The sequence below is a fragment of the Phyllostomus discolor genome, chromosome 4, assembly GCF_004126475.2.
Source record: "Phyllostomus discolor isolate MPI-MPIP mPhyDis1 chromosome 4, mPhyDis1.pri.v3, whole genome shotgun sequence".
Classification (NCBI taxonomy): Eukaryota; Metazoa; Chordata; class Mammalia; order Chiroptera; family Phyllostomidae; genus Phyllostomus; species Phyllostomus discolor.
In genome coordinates, this window is record NC_040906.2 from 30,774,630 (window position 1) to 30,801,423 (window position 26,794).

The window sequence follows — 26,794 nt, forward strand, 5'->3', positions numbered from 1 at the left end:
TGCTCTCTTTTAACCAGGCTGGTCTACTCATGGCCCTTAATATTCCTTTCTTACCCTGACTTGTAATATCTTTACACTTCTCTTACCCATTATTTCATTCTTCACCACCCAATCGGAGCCAAATATTTGAAAATTCTAGTCTGGAATGAACACTTTTTTTTCCTTTGAAACTTGATAAACAGACAATCTTGCCTTACTTTGGGTAAGTTACTTTACTTCCTTCCATAGAAAAGAAGGAACTAATCCACTTTTGGGGATTGCTGTAAGAATTAAATGAGATCTCTTAAGGAAAGTTGTCTGGTATGATAACAGGCAGATAGCAACAGCTCAATAAATGCTAGAAAACTTAGTTGTTATTTTTTAATCACTCCTTGGTTATCTCAGTGAATATACCCATGCAGTGACATATACAATACTAAGAGAAGCTACTTATTTTATGTAGCTTTATCTCACAGCTTTTTATACATAGATGCCTAGCAAATATCTATAAATTGAGAAATAGAATAATTTTTGTTTTCATATATAGGCTAGATCTATCCTTTTATTGTAATTTTACACTGCTAAACTTCAGACATTGAGTTTCTCATGCTATTAGTTTTCTGGGGTCCATTTGTCCTTCAAAAGCACTAAATATTCAATTACCCACTAACATTGCCAAGTGTAACAGGCACAACTAATTAGCCTTCTAACCAGGCAGTTCCAACTTTACATATTCTAAATACCTCACCAATACATCTTGAAAGCTAGTGTTTATTGTGACAGATTTCCTTCATCATTCATGTGTCCTTGGCACTCTTGACATTATCAGTAGTAGTAAGTCCTAAATTCCGTAACTCCGGGATGATCTGCAGCTTCCGGAGGTTTTCCATTCATGAAAGTGTTCCTACAATTAGAGCATCCTCTCGCCAATGAAACCTACAAGAATAAATCCCTCCAGCTTCAAGTCTATTTTCAACTCTAAATAATTATAAGGGCTTTATAATTTTATGATCTCAAATGTCAAAATATTTATTTCTCATTTTCTGTATATTATCTTTCTCAAAAATAATCACATTGTCATTTACTCTCTACCTCATTTATTTAATAATTGGATTAACATATGGCAGAACAAGTGTGGACAAGGAGAAATAAGAGCAGATTTATATGAAGAGCATTAAAATTGATGAGCAAGAGAAAGAGGGAAGAATTCTGGAGCAATGTCTTTAAGTTGGCGAGGTATGATGGAATCTACTGATCTGGTGGATGACTAGAATAGAAATGGTTTATTTATAGAAGGAGGCAGAAAGGAAGAGCATGAGAGAAAGATAAGGATAGGTGGTTAGGGCTTGTGGAGGACCATCTAACCCCTACACAAACTGTTGGTGGCATATATTAACTATAAAACAACAAAATATTTGTGCATGAACAGATTGGTTTACATCAGCTGGCAACCCTATTTAATTTATATGTTCAGTTGCTATGGTCAAAGCCATATCTCCCTACAACTAAAGGCGAAAATATGACACTCCACCAGAGGCCTCCAGGCAATCTTATCTTGTTGACTTGGTCCTGAACATGCTCCTCCACTCTCTCAGGCAGTAAGTACACTTCTCTCTTCTGCCTGCCTTAAACCCTGTCGTACAATGGTCTTGGTTTTTCCCACAAACTTTTTGACATGTGCTCCTAAGAGATAAAAACAGCTTATATTCCTAATTTTTGATGTAAACTTCAAAGAATATCTACAGTAGGCCTAATAATTATTAGATAACTCAAGTTTACGTAACTCACATAACCCTTTTATACATCTGGAAATGTAAAAGGCAGAACAGATTATGTTGATTATGGAACATAATTTAAATTGCCAACTCCACTTACAAATAAGGCTAACTCAGCCTCTTCCTTCACAGAAATGAATTTGAATCAAGTTTATATTTCCAAATAATGAGAGATCAACAACTAAATTTAGGATGAATTCAGCTTGATGTAATGAAGAGTATGTAGCTTTTTCAAGTTCAGTCAGTCTGGATTTAAAGTTCATTGCCATCATTCACTAATGAGAGCCTCAGCCTCAGGTTTACCTTGGGTATAAAATGGCAATGATACCAATCTCATAGGGTTATTACAAAAGTCAGATGAGATAACATACATTTACCAGGGTTCTTGACATGATCAAACTCACACCACTCACCAGCCCCTACAATACTTCTCTATCAGAATCTTGTATGGTTGAGTGTACTTTCTCAGCCAATTATCTATATACCCAGCTGACAATTTAAATAATTTCTAAGACAAGTTTGGAAAATTATTATGTAAAACTATTTTCACTTTTGACAATGGGAAATCTCATTTATTACAAGCCTAACTTAAAACTGTCAACTCCATAGTTTAGGATTTGACAAAAGAGCTAAAACATTTTGGGTTCATTTTGCCCATAACTTTGTGTGCTCCTTTCATGGGCAGAGGCTTTGGAGTAACTGCATCATCCTGTCTCTAAGCTGTTTGGTTTCCACGGTACCAAGCCCTGAGTGATTCTGGACTCTGCTTCTTATCAGAAGAATCTCTCAAAGGTAATTACCCCCTTGTCAACCAGGAACATGAAGATGCATCAGGCTTAGTGAGCAGAAGTGGACTGGCTAAAATTCCCTGTGAATCACTTGGAAATCACCTATAATAAAGTATGACAGGCATAAAATATAATGGTATTGCTTCCTAAAATTCAGTCTTTAAAATATGATTAAACCATTAGCCTACAGTCCGACAATAAATACAGCATGGCACTAACAACACAATTCTTATTTCGCCAAGGCTAACAGAGAAAATTTCCAAATGAAAGAAGAGCCATTAGTAATTGAATCAGAAGTCCATTGCACTAACAACTTTCTTGACTATATGTGAAATAAAGCCCTTATGTGTCTCTAAAATCTGGATTCTTCTTTTTGTAACATGAGTTGCTTGAATTTCAAGTACTTTCCAGTTCTAGATTTTAAAGACTTTTATGAAATTCACATAATTACTTTAAAATTGAATTTATTGTATTGTCAAATTGAATTTATTATATACTCAATGCCTTTTAATTGACCATTACAACATATATATTGGTTGTATGTAATTGTGTGTATTCTTTATCTATATCAAAATTTAACCCTTTCAACATCAGTATGTGACCAGAAGTTTCAGGGCACAACACTGGATGAGTGATTTCAACACCACAGGTTGAAGAACAACCCTGCCTCTAGATTGGACAGCCAGTACCAAGAGAGCTGTCTTTGTATAGGAATTGCAGGGATGGAAAGAAGATAAATAGAAGTTTACATGATAAAATGAAAAGAAATAAGACAAATCTGCAAATAACTATAATACAAGACAGAACCTGCGACATCATATGGAGGTTTGAGATTATATTCAACACAGGTAACAGGACAGCTTCTTAGAAGAGACGCAGTTTGAGGTAAGCCTTGAAGCATGTATTCAAGATGCTTCCCATTTTAACACAAATGAGGTGGTATAGAAACAGGCCCGCTCAGTTTGGACATATGTTAAATATATGACATGGAGTTCATGGCATACTAGGAATTTATTGATTGAAGATGCGATTGAGCCATGTTCACTGAACTTTATACATGATAAACATCATTACTCACAACATCCATGTCTTAGGAAAGATAACAGAAGGAGACTAGACTTTGGGTTGTGAGCACACAATGCATGTACAGATGACAATCATAGAATTGCACACTTGAAACTTACATGACCTTACTAACCAATGTCACCCAGATACACTTAATTTAAAAAAAAAGAAATGATAACAATGGGGGCTATCTTGCAAACCAGTTTTCTCTGCATGCTTGTTCGTCTCAATAAGCCCAAGACCTTACAAAGGCCTTGGACACGTTGTTTTCTTTGTTTGACAACTGCAAATTAGGCACAAGCATTGCTAATATGGTGGGGGAAAAGTTCTCAACAGCTGAATTCTGCCTGTTCTGCATGCATATGCAAGGCATGCAGCTGTTTCACTTTTTATATTCCAACACTAATACAGGCCTCAAAAAGAAAAAAAAGGGGGAAAGAAAAACTGGATGGTTGGATGTTTCTTCAAATAAAAGTCCAGAGCTCAAAGGCAAAATACTTTAAGACAATGTACAATAAGGCCTTTTTTTTCAAGTCATATAAAAGCTGTTTTATGAAATTAAGCTGGAAATATTATAAGTGGGAAATGACCACAGAATAAATAGGAACCTTTTAGAAAGAGAGCAAACATGTGTTATTTATTTTCCTAGTAAATAGTGGTGGCAGATTCAATCAGCAAGAAACATTGGATAGTTATGACCATTTTAATCATGTAAAAATTCATAAGTTATGTTTATGGTGCACTAAACAGCATCTTCAGGTTAGTACGAAGGAACGTGAATAAGTCCCATTTACCGATAGACCAGAGATAAGAAGAGACCGGTTCTCTCACGTGGCCAGTAATGCAAAGGGACAGAGAACATTTCAGCATCTCGGCTGTTACCTTCTTTTACTCTTTATAAACATATGGAAATAGTTATACCCAATTGCATAAAAATATTTAAAACTATAAAACAGTTCCAAAGCATGTACTGTGCCATATTTCATGTGGAAAGAGACTGACTTTAGTTCCGTTTTGAAAGGCCTAAAAAGTGCAAAGCAATAGTACTTTAAGTATTTATATCTACTTAGATTCTCTAATGTTTAAAGTCATGTTGAAAAATGTTAATTTTAGATGTTAATTATAGAGCTGGAATAAAGCATTGGTTATAAAATAGCTAGCTGAGGTTAAATCCCTCCATAATGATCAGTGTTTTGGGTACTCCCTGTTATTTAAAATACTACCAAAGAAACACATTACAAAAAATACACTAGCATGTGGCATATCTCTTCATTTGGAATTTATATGAATGATAAAACAAAACACAGGGACACCAAATATTTATCTAGTCTAAACTCTAGTTTATTCCCTAACATATGACATGTATGAATCTTACATTTTATTTAGAATCAAGATTAAAGACAACATCCTAACATAAAGATAGGAAGTGTTTCTTAAAAGATGTGGTCTCAGTTTATATAACTCTTAATTTTATATCATTTTTGCCTTAAAAAATACTGTGGGGTTTTTGAGATAGGGATGTACACATTTTTCAATGTTAAGAACTATGAAGATTTTGTAAAATATTAAAGGACTCTTTTTTGTAAGTGAATATTTTCTCTAACCATGAACCAGTGTATGTCAGAAAGTCCACATACAGAATTAGATTTCTTTGGACATGTAGTCAAGAGATCAGTCTCATAAATGTACACTGACTTTATTATCATTAGAACAATATGTGAAGTCTACCCTGACCCAAGTAATATTGAGAAGCTGGTGTAAAAATGGGGGAAAGAAGGGAAAGGGTGAAGTCAAGGAACATGTACAAAGGGCCCATGGTAATGGATAATATGGTGGGGACTGACTGAGGAAGTGGGGGATGGGCAGGGCAGGGGAAAGAAAGGGGAGAGAAAGGGGGGTGGGGGTGGGATTAAGACAGATGTGATTGAACAACAATAAAAAAAGAGAAAGTTCATCAAATATAAATCTGGTCTAAATAAGAAAGAAAGAAAGAAAGAAAGAAAGAAAGAAAGGAAGGAAGGAAGGAAGGAAGGAAGGAAGGAAGGAAGGAAGGAAGGAAGGAAGGAAGGAAGGAAGGGAGAGAGAGAAAGAAAGACAGGGAGGGAGGGAGGGAGGGAGGGAGGGGAAGGGAGGGAGGGAGGGAAGAAAAAGAGAAAGGAAGGAAGGAAGGAAGGAAGGAAGGAAGGAAGGAAGGAAGGAAGGAAGGAAGGAAGCAAGGAAGGAAGGGAGGGAGATGTTCTCCTGACTTTATTCACTAGCCCTTTATTTTAAAAAGTTTGCTTATCTCTCAGTTTTTTCCCTTCCTTTTTACCCTATCACCCATGTTCCATTATGCACTTCTTAGATCCCAACAACACTTGCTTTTGTATCAACTTTTAACCTACTCCCACCACATTGAAAATATAACTGATCTATATTCCAAGCCATCAAAACCCTTTGCCCATTTGCCAATGTAACAGCTAATTACCTCACAAGTAAATTTGTTTTAAGAAAATCACAAGTGAGAAAGGTTTAATGTGGAAACCTTACATAAATATATATATATATATATATATAAATATACATATAAAAAATATATATATTTTTTAAATTTTGTAAGCACTTAAGTCTCAATGCCTAGTCTGAAAGTCACTGGTCACTCTATCTACAGGAAACCCCAGTCCACTGCTAATAGTACAGAGAATGCCATCAATTAACTATAAGACACACTTTTATTTCAGGAACCACTAAGAAAGAAAAAACGCTGCTATTTAAATCATGACATGGTGTCTTAATGATAATCCTGTGCAACATAAGAACTGATAACATCAGCTCCTCATGGCTTTGAAATGGTTTCATCCAAAGAATTTGGCAATCTACTCTACCCTCAGTCACAGTGCTTAGAGTGTGAGAATAATCTCTTTGCAACTATTTCAAGAACAAAACATAACATATCTTTATCTTCTCATGCACATTTTCCTTTTTTAAGTCCCTAAACCCTGGGTTCTTAATTTGTAAGAAAATAAGAAATTCTGATCATATCTATAATAATGTTTCATTAATAGCAAACTATTTCCACCTAGCAGAGAGTTAGAAAGAGTCTCATTTGCATCCATATAATGTAAGAAAAAAATGATGAATTTTTTTGAATCCATTGAAAGCAAGACAGCAGGGCAACCAACTAGCCCAAATCTAAGAAAAGACAGGTGTCTGCTGAAAGCAAGGGACATAAGGTGTAAGCAATGGCCTACCTAGAGCAGATGCAACTGGTCACCAGTAAAAGGAATTCGGTCAGGTTGGTTGGAAAGCTGGTGGAGCCAAACCCACCCTGGAGAGAGTGCAAAGTCCTGGGAGATGAGAGCACTTGAGAGATTCCAGATTTTCCATTTTTATGCTCCTATGGAAAAATAATAAAGCAAGTAAAGCTTGTAGGAGGACCTATATTCCAGTAGTCATAAATACAAATCTGGACTTTATCTCTTATCGATCAACAAGATCAACATTTTATGAAAAATGAAATGTAATAGTATTCTTTTTAATTTTTTAAGATTTTATTTATTTATTTTTAGAGAGGGAAGGGAGGGAGAAAGAGAGAGAGAGAGAGAGACATCAGTGTGCGGTTGCTGGGGACCGTGGCCTGCAACCCAGGCATGTGCCCTGACTGGGAATAGAACCTGAGACACTTTGGTTCACAGCCTGTGCTCAATCCATTGAGCTATGCCAGCCAGGGCAGTATTCTTTTTAAAAGGTGAAAGAAAAAACCTCTTCTCTGTGAAGCTCCTGTGTCTGTCCCTGTGTCTTTGTTTCCAAAGTCTTTACTTGTCTTCCCGCTACACCATAGGGACTGGATGGAAATGCGCTTTTATCTGTCGGTCCTCAGCATCTACCACAGTATGGCATAATGTGGGTCCTCTGGAAACATTACCATACATAGCCTATTCTTTGTCTTTATATAAAACAGTGGAGTTTTACTTACAATGTCATCACTTCTATTTTTTCTTACCATTTGAAACTATCACTGCAATAAGAAAATCACTAGTCCATTGTTGTGACAAGAGATCAGTTGTTTTTCAGTTCTATGCTACTACAGACGTAGGTGTAATGAATTTCCCAGGTGTACAGTCCCCTAGAGATCGTCTTGGTCACCAAGCCCTCCTTACCGATAAGTAGAATTCCAGGAAGGCTCCTCAGCTTGCCAATCATTACATAATTTGAATTCAGGTTTGCCATCTCAATAACCCAGTACCCCTCTATTGCTTAATGAGTGCACTGACATCAGCCTTTAAAAATATCCAGAAAAGAAATAATCAGTTTATAATAACGAAAATCCCTCTTATTTGAAGTCTTATGTTGTATCTTGAAACTTGCCGTGTAATGATTTGATATCACTGTTTTAGCCTCACTTGTTATATAATAATAGCTGACATTATTAACTGCATATTATGTGTCAAGACTGTTCTAAGCACCTTACATTTATCTCCTCAAATAATTTAATAACCACCAACCATCAGTAGGTATTCCAATTTTACAAATGAGGAAAAGGAAACATACAGAAATTAATTTGACCAAGGTCATGAAGCTATTAACATGTTGGAGCCAAAACTCTACTCCACATGATTTGCCTTCAGAGCCCATCTTTTACTAAGACCATATACTAACTCTGAAAATCATCTAATTTTTCAGATTTTTTACTCCTTGTAAAAAAAATTATTCATAATTTCCAGTTCAACTACCTGTATGTCTCCTTCCTGTTTGAAATTACTGAAAAGTTTAAGATCTAAATTCATTAGGTATCCACAAATGAATTATCAACTCCATTTAATCTTGTATTAGGAAAATCAGCCGCTGTATCAATTGCCACAATACTAAGTAACAAACCACCCTAAAAGTTAGTTGCTTAAAACAACAACCATTAATTATTTCTCACAGAACTATGGCTCTGCTGAGCATTTTTTTGCTGATCAGCAGTGATCTCAGCTGATTTAGGCTGGTTTTGCTCATATGTCTGTTCAGTTGGTGGACGGACTGGAATTGGCTGGTCTGGGATGATCTCAGCTACGACAACTCTTATCTTTTCCACTGTCTCCCATCCCTCCCACCAGTTAGCCTGGGTATGTTCTCCTGGTAGTGGCAAGAGTCATTGGACAAATGGAAATATGCAGGCACTTTTCCTGCCTCTTCTTATATCAAATGTTTTCTGTCTCAATGGCCAAAGGAAGTTATATGGCCAAGTCCACGATCACTGTGGGAGGGTGATCGCAAAGTGAGTGGTTTTGGAGAGATATAGATAAAATATTGGGCCATCAATTCAATCAATCTACCATTTCTAGTTTTTTTTTCTGGGCTCTGTCCTCAAGTCTTTTATAACAAATCCTTAGCTTGGGTAATGTGCAAGATGCTTACATCTCAAGCATTCATCTTTTCCCTTGAGAAATCTTGTAACTAAAGTGGTATATCCTTAAGGGAATTATCAACGTCGCCTCAGTAATGAAGATGAATGCCTTATAAGGCTTGCTGTACTACATCGCCATTTAAAATTTCTTCTGCGTATACTAATACTTAACTCAGCCTTACTTTATGATAAAGTAAATGAGCTAAGATAAATGAAAGGCAATGTCTGCAAATATTAATGTTAATTTGAATCATTGTGAATTAACACCTTCTGTAGAACAGTCTGCACATGGTGAGTTCATTTGGTTGGTGAATGAAGCTAATACAGATAGAATCATGTATTTAGCTTCTATTTTTTCTGTTCCATGGCAAGAGATATGGACCCTCATTCAGACCACTCATTATATTAATTACTAGGAAGAATGGACAAACAAGTCTCAGTTGGTGTATTAGTGGATTATATCACTTATGCAGGAAATATTTAGTGAGCACTTGTTATGTCATTAGTTTTGGGCATACATAGAAGAATAAATCTGGGTCTTACTCAATTCCCCCTTTCAGGGGAAAGGGGATATATGATGAATACAACAGAAACCCGTGCTCAGGAATGAGATGTTAGATCAGTGAGTTCAAGCGGGGCCTTATGTAGCAACAATCTGGGCAGAGCCAATTGAGAGAGTTGCCAAGATTAAGTCCAAATCAAGAGACTTTGTTTTATATTACTCTCTGGTCGATTGGCTAAGTGGACCCAAGAAAAGGCACAAAATTAGGAAGGAAGTTCCCAGGAGTCCAATCAAGAGTCTCATAATTGGGTAAGTTATTTCCCTCAAAAGACAGCTTATGACATAGACCCAAGAACACAGGTAGCCCCTTGCTGCTTATCCCTCGATTTCTTCAGGCAAGCATGGTGGCATAGCAATGGGGCCCTGGAAGTGATGATGTAAGGAGGAAACTGGTCCTCCTGCTGTACTTATCTAACACTAAGAAATGTCAAATCCAAGAAAAATCACTTTGAAAAAAATGATCTCAAAACCACATTAAATCTTAGCATAAAGTCCTTTGGTCAAGTTATAATTTTTGAAATAGGGACTCATTATGAAAATGCTGACATAATTTTAACCATAAAAATGCTGATCATTCACAGTACCATACTATTATCTACTTTTATAACTATATTTGGAATTTTCATATACTATTGAGATTAGTTACATATTTCATCAAAGTGACCCATATGTATTCCGTTAGTGGATTTTATGTGACGCTGGCTCATGGGGACAACTGCAAGAACAAGCTAAATATGTCATCTTATCAGAGGAAAAGAAGTTTGGCAGGGGCACCCAAGCTTTGGCGTCTCTGGGCCACACTGGAAGAAGAATTGTCCTGGGCCACACATTAAATACATTGTGACACATAGTCACAAAAAAAAATCTCATAATATTTTAAGTAAATTTATGATTTTGTGTTGGACTGCATTCACAGCCATCCTGGGCTGCATGCGGGCCATGGGTTGGGCATCCCTGAACTGGGAAAACCTTAAAATCTTACCTTTTGGGATCAGAAAACATGAGCATGACAACAGAAAAATATCTAGGACCAAAGAAGAAGATGAAGCTTCACTTTAAATGGCTTGAATTTTATTACAATTATATAATTTTTCTAGATATTTTGCAATGTACATTTTTGTTTACAGCATTAACTATGCTGCATTTGTGTTTGCAATTAATTATATAGCTACTCTTTATAAACAAAGAAAACTATTTTCTTTTCAATAAATTTTAACTTCCCATTTATTTTCTTTGTTTTGCACGTTGCCCTTTGTATCATAATGCACTTTTCAAATCAGAAAAGAAGTCTTGTTCTACATTGAGCTATTGCTTCTTGTCCTGCACATAATCAGTATGAGGTTTAAATGATTATCATTTAAACATTATTTGGGGCTTTTCATTCTCAGCTGCAAGCCTTGCTCACGCCCTGTATTCTCCGCCCTGTAACATGACACCCTTGAACCTTGGGAAATGTTCTTCCCATCTTGGCATGAATCTGGACTCCAGGAAATGGCATCTTCTTCTGTCCTGATTCTTGAAAATTTCTGTGCCTTTTGGAGCAGACTATGTTACAGGGCAATCTGAGAGGTGGTACAGCCCTGTGTGACAACCTGTACCTCATGTGTACATTCCTACTTGGGTGTCCTTCTGGGTACAGAGAATCTGTTGCTTCCCAAGGCCTTACCTGGGCAGGTAGAAACAAGACTCCACCTGATGTCATGTTTAATTTTTATTCTGGCTCAGAGTGCCTAAGCTTTTGAGGCTAAAGTCAAGAAGCACCCCCTCTTCTCTCTCTGCATTCTGAGCCAATGAAAATAAAATGCCTTGCTAAGAAGGGTTAGGGAAGAGAAAGAAATACCAAGAACAAAAACACATCAGCTAGTATCTCAAAAATATTTTCCAGGGGTCATGGATATTCAGATCGTGAGTACAAGAATATGGCTACCATCCTTTATAGAATCAAATGCATACTATAAGGGAACACTTAACTCAATGTTTGCTCAGTTCTTGCTTCAGAACTCTGGAACTCAACATTCGTGGCTCTGCTATTGAACTTGCGCCAAAATAAGTTCACAACCCTACAGCTGAAGCAGGGTCTCACTCAAGAGTAAGGTCCCTCCTGGTATCAGTTGGTGGAAGGGAAACTGTCTCTCAAGCCAGAGGACTAGCCTCAGAGATAGAGCTTGAACCCCAAGGGCAGGATTAGGTAGGAAAAGGATATGAAGTCAGTGGGGTTCCCTGGTGGGCTTTATTCCATTCCTCGAATCTCCTGCAGAATTAAGTGGGAGCCAAATACCTATGAAAGGATAAGATAACTATATATTGTAAGCAAGACCATTTATACCCCCTACAGACTGCTCATATGCACTTTTCTGTATCTCTAAGCAGGTAGTAAAACCACCTGGGAGTCATCAGGCGTCTCAGCTCCAAGGGAAAGGATTTTCAACTCCACTTGGGCCACAGCCTCCTTAGAGAGCGCAGCACACTGTTGAGACCAGCCTAGAGTTGACTCTGGACAAGAAACCCAAAGAACTCAGAAGGCTCCAGTTTGCCCTTTCTTCAACTGGAGATTTCCCCTTCAAAACATGTCTAAGAGCAGTAGTTTTCAAAGCCAGGCCTCCTTTTCCTAAATTTAATCACATATCCTGCATCCCCCCACCCCAAATTCTGTAACCTTCTTAGGGTGGCCCACCCCATACCCCCACTGAAGACTCATCAGTCCCTCACTACCACCCAGGATGCCTTGTTAAGCTTTACCTTCTGTAATTGGCATCTTTATTCATTCCCAAGTATAAAGTTATATTTTAGTATATAATATGCCTTTTAAATACCACAAACACTATATCCTCTACCACTCACTGATTGAAAGTTTCTACTATAGGGATTCTAGGTTTAACTTATTAAGGGTGACTCTAATACCTAACGAGTCTGCCGTTTGTCAGACCTTGGAGACATGAAGTTAAACAAAACTTGGTTCTTACATTCAAGGAGAACAGAGTCTAGTGGCAGAGACAGAAGTATAAACAAGTCATTTGAACACAACTCCCTAATAGAAGCTATGGGAGAACTGAGAGAGCAAGTAACTTGGATTAGGCAACAAGGCAAGATACCAGAAGAGAGGACAGTAAAGCTGTGTAATGTGTTTTTAGTTCAATTATTTTTTGATACAAAAGTTTTTAGAGAAAAAAATACCACTCAGAAATATCCACTGAACTATTTTGTTGTTTTTTAGAACATTATCTATTCTTAAAAAAGAAATTTGACATATGCATTTTATAATTTACTATTCTCTCTTCAGACTATTTTTCAAAAATTTTATGTCATGAAATATTATTCTGTAGGATGATTGACAAGTAAGCAGCTTTAGGTAATAATAGTAAGTATTTATATGGAATACTTACCATGTGTCTGGCAATTTTCTATGTACCATACATACACTAAATAATTTATTTCTAAAACAAAAATGAAACAAAGCTAACAAAACAACACAGAAACCTATGGTGAAACTGATTAATCCTTAGTTTAATGCTCTTATTTTACAGATGAATAAAATAAAGCATACAACAATAATGAAACTGGCCAAGGCTAGTTAATTGCTAGTAGTAACAGTTATTGATACATAGTACAAAGTAAAGGCAGGACTCAGCCCTGGAGTCTGCTTGCAAAGACTATTGTTTTTACTGTTACACCTCATTGCTTCTCCAGCCTACTTTAAGCTCACATACACAGAACACACACATTCAAAACATATCTTCTGAAAAGAACATAAAAATATCAAAAAGCCCCTCCAACATTTACAGTATGTCTTAGTAGTGCTACATCATGGAATTTATCCAAAATACACTATTACAGATGCATTATTATTTTAATGAGTATGCTCATTGTTGCATTATTATATTTGCATGTTTTGATTATTAATGGTGTTATACAAAATGAAAATAAAAAAAAACAATTACCCTTTGTCCAGAGCACCCACGTTGTAGGCACTGCCGGTCCCTCAGTCCCTTAGAGCCGCCTGGGTGATCAGACTGACCTCATGGTGTCGCATGCTTGTGTTCAAGTCACCCTCATTCTACTCAGTAATGAGCCCTTATTCTACTCAATAATGACCCCAGAGCACAAGAGTAGGAATGCTGGTGGTTTGTACATGCCAAAGAGAAGCTGTGAAGTGCTTTCTTTATGTGAAACAGTGAAAGTTCTCAACATAATTAGGAAAGTAAAACCACTATATGCTGAGGTTGTTAAGGTCCATGGTAAGAACAAGTCTTCTACCCATGAAAGCGTGAAAATGGAAAGAGAAGCTTGTGTAAGTTCTGTTGTGACACCTCAGACTTCAAAAGTTACAGCCACAACTTCAGAAGTTACACACTTAGTGAAAGTGGAAAAGACATGATACTTGCAGGGGGAATGTTTTAAATTAAATTTTTGAGAGATCACATCCACATTACTTTTACTACAGCATATTGTTATAATTATTCTATTCCGTTATCAGTTATTTTGTTAATATTTTACTATGCCTAATTTATACATTAAACCTTTATGTATAGGAAAAAACATAGTATGTGTAGGATTTTGCGCTGCTCATGGTCTCAGGCACCCACTGTGGGTCTTGGAACATACGCTTTTGGGGATAAGGTGGGGGACCACTGTACCATATGAACACTAATCAAAAGAATGCTGGAATGTCTAACTTAATCAAAAGGATATATTTCTGAGTAAAGAATACTACCAGGAATAAAGAAGGTCATTTCAAAAAGGTAAAGAGTTCATTTAATCAAAGTAATGTAATAATCACAAACGTTTATGCACCTAATATCAGAGCTCCCAAGTATCTGAAGCAAAAACTAACAGAAATGAAAACAGTATGTATAGACAAAGCCACAATGATAGGCATGGATTTTAATCCTGCTTTGTCAGTATGTGAAAGAACAGGTAGAGAGCAAACCCTTACTTGGATTTGGGAGACGGAAACAACACAATTGCCAACTGACCGAACTGACTTATTAGAACACTTCGTCTAATAGCAGCAGGATACACTGCCGAAGTGCAGGTGGAACGTTTATCCGTGCAGACCACATTGTGAGCATTCAAAGGCCCCAATAATTGTAGGTCATTCAAGTCATACAAAGTATGTTCTCTTACCACAATGGAATTAAATTAGAAATCAATAACAGAAAGATATCTAGGAAATCCTCAAGAATTTGGAAACTAAACACACATTTGACCCATAGATCAAAGAAAGAAAGAAACATTATAAAACATTTTGATCTGAATGAAAATAAAACATGATGTATCAAAATTAGTGGGAGACAATGAAAGCAGCACTTAGAAATTTGTAGCATTAAATGTATACATTTCTCCCTGGAGACAGCTGGAGGCTCAGAGGTCCTTCTATGTCTTTAGCAGCCAGTCTTTATTTCATTCCAAGCTGGTGGTGCTTTTGCTAGTGCATCCTCCTTAAAATGTTTGTGGGTTTTTTATGCATCTGATTCCTGTCAACTCCATGTACCAAAAGCCACATTCACAATTCCTTTTAAGTTACACTTTCTATTTATGGGTACGTGGAGTGGATCCAACATTTGTGAGATTCCCTTGAGCTTTCTAGGACCTTTTTTTGTCCTATGAGAGATCAGTAGGAATCACCTTATTCCTTTTGAATATTTAATGATGGGTGTTTCCGTCACTCTATTATTTTAGTCATGTCTTACTGGCCATATCTGAGAGCACACCAGATTTAGTTTTTAACCCGAGATTGCATTATAATGCCCAATTGTGTTATAACTTGTTTGATAAGAAAGAGTTTTATACTGTTTTAAACTTGCAGTTTCTGGGTTCCTTACATTTCCTCTAAATTCAGCCAGTTCATACTTTTAACATTCACTCCTAAATATCCTTACGTAACTGTGCAGGTTCATTTGAAATTTTCTTCACATCGTGGATAAAAGTGGTATCATTTTTTTTACCACTATAAAACATGGACCACTATTTTTTCCAACTCTATATAAAAGCTTCTCTATCATCATACCACACAGACCAAAAGCCAATGTCATACGGTTCAAGGTTTTCATGGCTGCACCTCACCTCTTATATCAGTTTCTGTGTTAGCCACCCTTTTCTGCATGGAAGATGCCATAGAAATTTCATGATATTCAGCAATAGGACTTATTTCTTGAAGATGCATCTGCAGGTGGCTGGACAACAATGCCTCAAGAAGCCAGCTACAGTTGGTTTGGGTGGCTGTGCCCCACATGTCTCATTCTGGCATCCAGCCTGGAGAAACAATGGGTACCCAGGGAACATTATTCTCATGACTGTGTCGGATGTACAAGAAGCAAGTCCAACTGCAAAAGCATAGTTTAAGCTGCTACTTATATCCATAACATGCCAGTGGCCAAAGTAAGTCACATGACAAAGTTCAAACTCAAGGGATGAGGAAGTAGATTTTACCTACCAGGAGGCCCGGACCAAAGTAGTAATGATATTATCTCAATGGAGTAAATATTTAGGACCAGTAATTCAATGAGCTGCAAGGAGAGTGGGGAAAGGGGGGTGAGTACAAGGAAGAGGAATAGAGAGGGGCTGGTTAGAGGGGGAAAGTGGGGGTAGAAGAAGAGGAAGGAGAGGAGGAGAATGAAGGAAAGGGAAGCGTGACGACCCCCCTTCATAGGCTTATAGGTAAACGGGCTTTCCACCGAGGCCTCTTTTTCGCCAGCACTTTCTCTTGTGCCCCATTGTGTGTGTTGTACCTGACCCTGGAGCCTCTTTGTGGCTCTGGAGAGCTCCTGAGGTCCCTTTACTCTGCTGAAAATCCTCTTCCACATGTTCTGCTTTACTCTTTTTTAAATCCTCCCCCAAGGATATGTCTATTGATTTGAGAGAGAGAGAGAGAGAAACATAAATTGGTTGCCTCCCGTACACACCCCGAGCGGGGATCAGACCCACAACCAGGTATGTGTCCTGACTGGGAATTGAACTTGCAAACTTTTGGTGTACAGGATGATGCTCCAATCAACTGAGCCACCTGGACAGGGCTGCTTTGCTTTTTGCTTACACGATTTGATATGCCAAGAGGTTTCCAAAGTATTTTCTTGTTCTACAATGTGTATCTTACGTGTATTCATCATAGGTCTCTCATTTCTCTGCACTACTCAACCAGGAAACATTGGGAGCCAGTTAAGTTGAACTGACTCCTATAAAAGGGCCAGAATTGAAGGAAGCATATAGGACATTCCTGGAAGACAGATAAGGCCAGAGCATGAAATGCTTTGAAAAACATCCAATAGGATTTCATATTTTATTCTGTATATAGCAAGACTGCTGAAAAAATCAGAGTGAATTAATAGGATCATATTTGTATTTTAGAAAAATAGCCCCAAAGCTCTCCAATTAAACATGGCAGCCTAAGCCCAAGCACTTGTCTTACTTCCCTGTCAAATTCCTACTAAAAGTATAACTGCTATAACCTTAGAAGATCACAAAGAGAGAGGCAATGACAGTAGGTGACATCAACTATATTTTATGAAAGATGCAAAGAATTTCAACAAGCAGCTATTGACTTTACTACTCTAAAAGAAATTTAAGTGTCAAAAGAGAAGCAGCCAAAGAGGAGAAAATGGACATGCACTATTAGAACATGGAAAGGCCATGAAGGAGAGTAACCATGTGCCTGGAAGGGGGAGGCTGCAAACAAAACAGGAGAATTAGTTGAAACTTGAAAGAAGGAGAACTTAAACCTCAGACCCCATTCACCATCCCACTCAGCCAGGACAAATGCCCTCCTGTGCCAGGGCAGAAGAGAGAGGGCTGACTCTGTTTTAAAAAAGGGTGGGGGGATAGAATTTCTACCTCATGGACACATGGCAAGTGAAAGGGTGCAGTGAGGCAACACATTAAAATGAATGGGATTAAGGACAAATCCATTTTGTAAGCACTGGCTTATATTTTCTAAGCATGAATTTGAAGGATTAGAGAACTCAGCACTATTTAGAGAACACAGAAACTAAAAAAAAAAAAAAAAGATGTCGGTCTCACATTTGGCAGGAGTCAAGTAAGATGACAATTTAAGACTGTTCTTAGAATGTGACAGAAAGTCATTTGCACCTTAAAAATAAGAAAAGAAAGATAAAGAAACTAGTTTGGGGAACAATATTTTAACCTTAAGGAATTTCTAATATGGTATGTCTATCACTGTGTTCATGGGTAGTAAAAATTTTTTGAGCAAGAAAGTATTCCTAGAATCTTCTACTACATAATGCAAATGAACACCCATCCTACATATGTTTTTTAAAAAGTGTCATGCACAGGAGCTCTTATCAGCCAAACGTTTTCAGTTTACCCTTTAAATGATTCTTGAACTTGATAGCTTTAAATCAAGCTATCAAGCCTTGATAGGCCCTAAATCATCTAACAATGCAGAAATACAGAGATAAAAGACCACCATGTTTGAATGGACTTCATGACATCTGTTTTTAAAGAAAAATGGCAGGAAATGTCCAGTTTGGTCATTTAACAGTTTTATAAAACATTATTAAGACTATGACCTTTAGCCCTGACTGATGTGGCTCAGTGGGTTGAATGTTGTCATGTGAACCAAAACATCGCTGCTTCAATTCCCAGTCAGGGCACTTGGTTGAGTTGTGGGTTCAGTCCCTGACCAGGAGCATGGGAGAGGCAACCAATCAATGTTTCTCTCACACATCGATATTTCTCTCCCTCTCTTTCTCCTTTCCCCACCTCTCTAAAAATAAATAGACAAAATCTTGTTTTAAAAAAGTCTATGACCTCTTAAATTATGAAATTAACCTAAAATGTAATAGAGAAAACCTGTACAGAATAAAGTTTTCGTGTTTTACAGCCTTCTCAGCTACTCATGAAGCATGCTAAGGCCTCATCATTTTTTTACAGAGACATCAGTGCGCTAGGATATGGATACCATTCCTTGCCACTCTCCTCCCTGGACCATTCTCTTAACATGCCATACACTGTCCCACATTCATGCCTCTTCTGAGAATGCCCTCCTCTTCCTTTTTACTTTCCCCACCTGGCAAACCCCTACTCTTTCTTAAATTGCTGCCTTTCCTGGTCCCCTTCTTTCTTTATTACTCAAGCACTTTACATAGTACTCTTGTGTGCCACTTACCACATTAGATTACCTGTTGATAAACATGTCTTCTCACTACAATGAAATCAAAGACCATATCACATTCAGCTTTATAGTCCCAGAGTCCACAAGACTTTCTGCAATACAGTGGTTACTCAGGAAGCGTCAGGTAAGAGGAATATAATTATCTGATTATTATACTTTTCATTCTCTCTAAGCTTTTCTCACCAGTAACCATGATTTTTTCCATGGTTATCAATAAAAGTATCCCATGAATCTTTAATTATGGGGCTTTTCTTTGCTGATTAACATTTTTTAATTTGTTGGCACATCATTTACTTAATGAGGATCGCTAGGCACAGCCGTCAGCTAGAGGTCTTGAATCAGAAGCTTGATGTGTTAGAGCAGGAATCTTAAGAAAGCAAGCTTAGGTCTATATATAAAATTATTTTAATGACTCAGTGTCACTACATCTGCTTGTTCATTAATTATTATTTCTAAATAGTTTTAAGACTCTAAAATAGAAGACACCACATAATTATAGAGTATTATTATATAAGTACTAAAATTAGGGATTACCATCATCCAAAGAAAATGTATGGACCGTGTGTGTGTGTGTGTGTGTGTGTAAAGACTTTTTACTGAATATGGTATAATATAGTAGAGAGGGGAAAAGCAATAAAAAAGTGTTCCTCTTGTTTCAATGTAAATTTGTCACAGACTTCCTTTAGCAACTCCTATATATATTCTAGGAACTGTGCTAGGTATTGGAGGCTGAGCAGTGAGCAAGAGATGTATGGTTGTCTGACCTCATGGTACCTACAATGTAGTGGAGGAAATGGCAAATGAGATACGTAAATGAAAAAACAAAAGTAAATGAGTGTGAATTATTTTAATTCCCATAAAGGAAACAACAACCAGGATGATGTACTAAAGATTAACGAAGGTGGATTCATGTTGCATAGTGTAGTCAGTGAAGAATTCTCTGAGGGGCTGACGTTTAAACCTAGACCTGGACAATAAAGGATTCATTATAAGGGACCAGAAGTCAGTTCTGAAAGGACGGGAACAGGTAAGGCTGTCTAGGTGTGAGAATAAGCATACACACAATCCCTGAGGTGAGAAAGAGCTTGGTGTGTTCAAGGATTTTAAAAATAAAAAAAGTCAAAGTGAGCAAAATATAGTGATCAAGGAGAACAGCAGACAGAGATGAAACTCTGGGTGGAGGCAACCGTCAGATCACGCATTGCCTTTGTGGCCATGAGGAGTCTGGACTTTATTGCATAGGAGTAAGGAAACATTGAAGTGTTTTAAACAGTTAAGCCACATAATCTGATTGGCATTCTAAAGAGATCACTTCAGTAAACGGTGATGGGAGGAGACTTGGCTTGGCGTGGTAAACACACAGTGCAATATACAGATGATGTACTACTGAACTGTATACCTGAAACCTATGTAATTTTATTAACCCGGGTCACTCCAATAAATCCAATAAAATTTTTTTTAAATCACTCTGACTGATATGTGCAAAATGACATAAAAGAAGCAAAAGGAAAGGAAGGCTGTCTTTGTTGTACAGGTGTTGTTCAGGTGAGAGGTGACCATGTCTGGACAGGTAGGGTAGTTAGTGGTGGAGATGTAGAAAGAAGCAGCTGAACTCAAGAATATACTTTGAAAGTAAAACCAGTATGGCTTACTGATGGTTGAGATGTAGAAGTGAGAAAAAGCAAAAATCAAGCATGATTCCTAGTCTTAAATGGGAAAATTAGTGGCTGGACAAGTTAGAAAAGTGACTGTGTTAAGATAAAGAATTCAGTTTCAGCGTATTTAGTTTGAGATATCCTTGAAGTGTCTGAGTAGATGTGGAGAAGACATGAGCCTGAAGTTAAGGAGAATCTAGGATAGAGATTGAAACTCAGGAGGTGCAGGCCTGTAAACAGAATTTAGGAAAGGGATTGGCTTCCCAAGAGTATGGAAAGAGAGAAGACAGCAAACCCAATGGAACCCCAACACTTGCTAGTTAGTTGACAGAAGAAACCAAAAAGAAGGAACCAGAGAAATGTGAAGAAAACCAATAGGCTACAATGTGAGGAAAATGAAGAATGGTGAGTGTTTCCACAGAGGGAAAGCAGTCAACCATACTGAATGCTTCTAAAAGTATGAATAGGATGAAAATGGAAAATTAACCGTCTTTGGGTAGATTTGCCAACAGAAGAGTCACTATGACCTGACAAGATCAGTTTTCATTTGAGTGATGGAGGCAAAAGCCGTAGTCAATTGACAAAGCTAGTGGGTAGTAGAAGGGAGACAGCTGAGTATGTCTGTGTTCCAAAAATGCGGTAGTAGCTACATGGAGCGTGAGGGGGGCTTTCAGGAAGAAAAGTTCTAGAATACGTTTGAATATGAGTAGGAATGATTCACAAAGAGGATAAAATGACTGATATAAGAGAGAGAAAGGGTAATAACTGAAGAAGGGGTGTATTTGAAAAGAGAGGGTACATGTTCTACAGGAGAAGTGGAACAGTTTATCTTTGATAGGTGGAGGGACATTTCCTCCTCCATTAATCAGAGAAAAAGAAGGCAATAGATGTAGATGTAAGTAGACTTGTAAATTCACTGGAAATTTAGAATTATGCAGCATTCCAATAAGATGGTTTGAAATACCACTTAAAAGGAATGGGGTTAGGTAAACATCTGAAAGCCTGAAGGGAAGGTATGGAAAGTTTAAGGAAAGAAAGAAGATAAAGAGTCATCTTGGGGTGTGGGAAAAAGACCAGGGTTGAGTAAAATGTTACATCTAATTGATGTTCATGGTCATGAATGTAGAGTAAAAACTAATCCCAACTGAATAATTTTTCCTTCATTATTCTGCTGCTCAGATTTAGGCACAGAGAAGTGAGATGAGTGGATGTATACAAGCCTGGGCATTTCCCAGATGAGTGCAGTGGGGAAGCAGATGGATCAGAGGTTGAAGAAATGTGAAAAAGGGTTACCAGTGTGCTGGGCTTAATAAAAAGAGAAGTGGGTCCAGTCAACAGAGCTCATTTAAAGTGATGGGGATAATGCCCTGGAAGTCTCAAAGAGGATGAAGAATTGCTGCAGAGTAAGTAGAAGAGCAAATGAGGAAGAGGAGAGGAGCTGGTATTAGAGTGAAACATCTAGAAACAGTAATTAGACAGTACCGAGAATTTGGTGATAAAGTCCAGGGATGAGGATAGGAATGATAACTGAAGTGGAACAGTCATGGGAGGTAAGGCTGCCAGAAGTAACAGAGACACCTGGAACCAACCTCCCCTTACCAAGAAGCCTTGAGGAAGCAAGAGCAGTAGGAAAAAGTTGTCATCACCACCCTGGGACTCTTTAAATAGCCCAACACGATGGTCAAATGTTGGAATATGATATGAAACTTCAGTAAACCAGAGAAAATGTCCAAAACAATTGGCAGATTTGTGAGAGGAGATGGTGGGAGCGAGGTTCCGCCCCAGGACATGAAGTTCAGAGTGGTCTGTAGAGATGCAAGATGAATCAAAGGTGAACAAAGGCCACGGAGAGAAGAGGACACCTACCTCACCCAGTGACCCCAAGGGCACGCTCGAGAGCAGCCTCAGAGAAAGTGGTCCTCTTAGGGGACATACATCTGTCAGTTAAGGCAGGAGATGGCATTCCCTTCAGAGTGACAGTTGAGGAACATGGGAGGTCAGTGGTCAGTAGACAAACCGGTAGAGTTTGGGGATGGGCTGGGGACGAAGTCAGAGGGGAGAAGGATGCAGCAGTGTGAAGTGAGGACTGGAGTGGTGACAGAGTGGTTACTGAGATGGGGGAAAGGGAAACATGAAGAAATCTCTATTGTCTTTCACTAAAGAAGGAAAATGTCCTCAATTCTATTTTTTTAACAAGAACAGAGAAATCCTAGGACATGCTGGGACGTATGTCAGTTGCCAGAGCAGCGGCTGCTTTTGGCCTCTGGCAAAGTAACCTCAGTGATGAGCAGCATCAATTTGTTATACTATAAAAAATATATCATCTTTTCCATTTAATTTATTACACTCAATCTGAAAGAGTTTTTTAAAAATATAATCTGAGCCCTGGCTGGCGTAGCTCAGTGGATTGAGCGCGGGCTGGGAACCAAAGTGTCCCAGGTTCGATTCCCAGCCAGGGTACATGTCTGGGTTGCAGGCCATAACCCCCAGCAACCGCACATTGTTGTTTCTCTCTCTCTCTCTCTATCTCCCTCCCTTCCCTCTCTAAAAATAAATAAATAAAATCTTTAAAAATATATATATATAAAATCTTATCTATAGTATATAGTATACAGCTGGATTTATTGCTGCTGGTGGCCATGCTTCTCATAGGCTCCAGATTATAGTCATGGATGGACTTGTATACCAAATGCACCATAGCAACTGTCCACTAAGGAGAAGTCCTAGAGGGTGACCTATTGTCTCTAAAACGGCTTTATTTCCAGGGTCTGGGGCGGTGGAGAAGAAGGAAGAAGGCCTCGGAATTTACCAACCCATTCCCATCTGGTGCACTATTCAGTGGGAATGTCTGTCTCTTTCATTTGTCACACACAAGCTTATTTCCCAACCAGACCCCAGAATTAGGAAGAAAATATAGTGCCTGCATAGGCCAGCCAGGACAACCCTTCCCTATGTCTCTTTTATCCCTAATCTCCAAGGACCCAGAGGGAACCAGAAGGATCCAACACCACAGCAGTAAGAAGCTATCTATGATGGATTCTTAAGAAGAGAAGGGGAAAAGGGATTTAAAGCATCATACAGAATTAAAATACACTAGGACAGCTATCATATTCTTTTTTTGAGCACAAACTAATAGTTTGCCTATTGAACTAATGCAAGAGGCAGTTTCTCTCTGACAAGGAATACTAGAATCAGGCTCAGATTTAGACTCAAGAACAAAATAGAGAATCTAAGACTTATGAGCAAAACTGTGCCATTCTCATTTTTCCTGACTGTATATGTCCTCTTTGAAAAATAGAAAGTTATTTTTTCAGTAGTTATCTGCTCTAATCATATGCTATATTTTTATCAGAGAAATAACTAGATTTTGTTCTTTAAGGGGAAAAAGGAGGCTTCAATACAAACAAGCAGAACAGAAACTGATTCACAGATACAGAGAACATTTTCATGGCTGCCAGAAGGGAGATGGTAGGAGGGATAAGTGAGAAAAGTGAAGGGATTAAGAAGTACAAAGTGGTAGTTACAGAACAGTAAAGTACAGCATAGGAGACACAGTCAGTAATGTTGCACTAACTATGTACGGTGTCACGTGGGTACTAGATCGATCAGGGTGATCACTGCATAAGTTATATAAATGTCTAGTCCCTGGATTGTATACCTGATAGTAATATAATGTACAAAAACTGTAACTGAAAAATAAAAAAATAAATTTAAAAATATAAATAAAAAAGAATGTAAATTTTTAAGAGCTCCTTTTAAAAGGATTATGTACATACTTATATATACTTGGTATTTTTCAATGAAAAAATATAAAATTTGTTGTTATTGCCCTGACATAAAGTTCCCTCTCCCTCCCTCTCCTTCCCGCCCTCCTCTCTCAGTCTCTTCCTCTCCTACCACTCTTGGTTTTCAGCAAAAATGTCAGAATCTACATAACTAAAATATTGCATAGCATACAATATTAAATAAACCCCAGTGGCACTGTGAGAATTCTAGGCAGGGCAATTGTGGGCACCTTTGTTATCCCACAGACATGAACAAATGTTCAGCCCCATGAAGAGAGTCCCTTGAGATTTCCTGATGCACCTATAGCAGAAGAAGCTACCTGCCCCTGGGGTTGGGGTAAGTCAGGGTCCATTCAAGCAAGAGAGAAGGATGACCAAATACATTAGATGGCTTTCCTGATCTGTGACCAAGCCACAGGGACCCATGGTCACAGCGGCATTTCCCCATGCAAGGATGAGCGAGGCCACGATGCCTCTCCCTGGGCTTGGGTCCCTCTCTCCTACTGTCTCGCGAGCCTGGTGTTCACAGTCCCAAAGCTGGTGACTCTCCTTATGGCAGCAGCTTGCCTGGCCCCAGCCTCTCTTGGTTCAAGAGGCAGTTTCTCAGGACAAAGCACATGGAAGGGAGCAAGTGTGAAGAAGTGATCAATGTACTAGTTATTCACGTAAATAGGTTTGTTAGTTCTTTCAGACATTCTTCAGACACTGCCTGGCTGTGCATTCTGTCAAGGCTGCAGCCCACTAATGGCAGGTGGTTCATCCTTTCCATAAGGCAGTAGCGATAAGTCGCTCACTATGGAGCAGTAACATGACGCAGCAGATCCACTCACTAAGGATCAGTGAGTTGATGGGAAGATAAAAGCAAACTGAGTAACAGAAAATGCAAAAAAAAAACAAACAAACAAACAAAAAAAACCTAACATGGGCAGAGTGGAGTGAGGGGAGCACAAAGAAAGAGAAAAATAAAATCAAAACAATTGAGAGGAAGACTTGTCTCCCAATTTCTCCACAAATACAGAAGGTCCTGAGGACGCCGCATGGGTTTCCAGCTGCAGACTCTGTGTGTTGGATCCGATTGTCACCCCTGGTGGCCTGGCAGCCTGAAGATGTGTTCAGCCTGCTTCTGGGCTGGAGACAGGCCTAGATGACAGGGTTGCTTAAACGGAACCATGGAGGAGTGATTACATGGTTCAAGTCCTCCAACTTATTTTATTATTACTGTTGAAGAATAAATATAGAAAGGAGAAAAAAGCCACTGCAGACTTTGAAAGGAAAGTCTAGAAATTTCTTTGCAGTATGTTTAGTATCCTGCATCTTCTCCAACTTGAAGTGCAATCATACATGTATAAATCTGATGTAAAAAACATGGAGGCAATGCTGAGATAAGATTTTTTTAAATAAAGTCTTACCCAAACTATTTAAATTAGTCTGCTGCCAATGTTTTCTATTTAAATCTTTCCTTTAAAATGTCCAGCCATTCATTAAAAACCATTTAAATTTACATTTATAATTTAAAAACACATTGTCCTCAAACTTGATAAATTATATATTTTATTAATATTTCTTGATTTTGATCTGTTTAAATGGAGGGGCCCAAACACAAGGCTCTGTGGATATCATTCTGACCATTACAGGCATCTTCGTAACTGGCACCAAAACTGTGACTAAGTAAATCAAGCTAAAGCCTGTCTTTATTCTTAAAGGTGGTTCTAATCAAATTGTCCATGCTGTAATCCATTTCAGTAACAGGGAACAAATGTGGTCAGAGCTAGCATTTTGCATGCATATTATTCATTTAAGCTGAGGATGTCTCATTTTCATTTTCATTCATTCATTCTATTTACTGATTGCCTGCTCTGTGGCAGCATCCTGGTCGATGCAGGTTTACCATGGGGGCAAAAACCATGTAGGAGTATGGTGCTCCCTTAGGGGCTTACAGTCCGGAGGTGGGTTGAGAGAGGCAGTCACAATAGAGTATGGTGTAGGCACAGTAGATGCTACAGTCAGAAACCACAGGGTACTTTGAGAATACACAGGCAGGACTCCTAGCCTGGCCTGGGGCTCAGGGAAATTTGGGGAGGAGGTAATGTCTCACCTGACACTGAAGGAGAAGAGGATTTAACCAGGCAAAGGCAGGCAGTGTGGGAGGCAGGAGAGGGGCTGTTCAGCCAGAGGCACCACCATTTTCAAAGCAGAAGAAAGAGAAGGCACATTGCTTTGGCCAGCACAGGAGCACGTGAGACTCAGGTAGGTGCTGGGGAAAGTCAGAAGAAATGCAGGGAAACCAGTGATCATGAAATGCTGAGCAAGGCTTATTGACATTTCGCTTGATCCCAACAGCAACCATCCTCCAAAGCCTTTCTTTATTATCACCTTCTAATGGAAAGGTTTCATAATAAAGTCTTTAAATAAATCAAAGTTCTAGAATATAGATGTTTCTGTGACAATTTATGAAGAAAATAACTTTTATATACCCATTAACCTATATTTTGTCAAAGCTTACAGCATACTTAGAACAAAATCAAACCAAGGTCTCAGAAATGATGTTTACGCCTATTTGTGGCAATCATCTCTAAGATACATTCAATTATTGATCAAGTGACTAAAACTTGAGTTTACAAGTTCATGTCTAACATTCCAGCTGACTATGAATTTATTTTATGAATCATTTCCCAAGCACCCCTCTC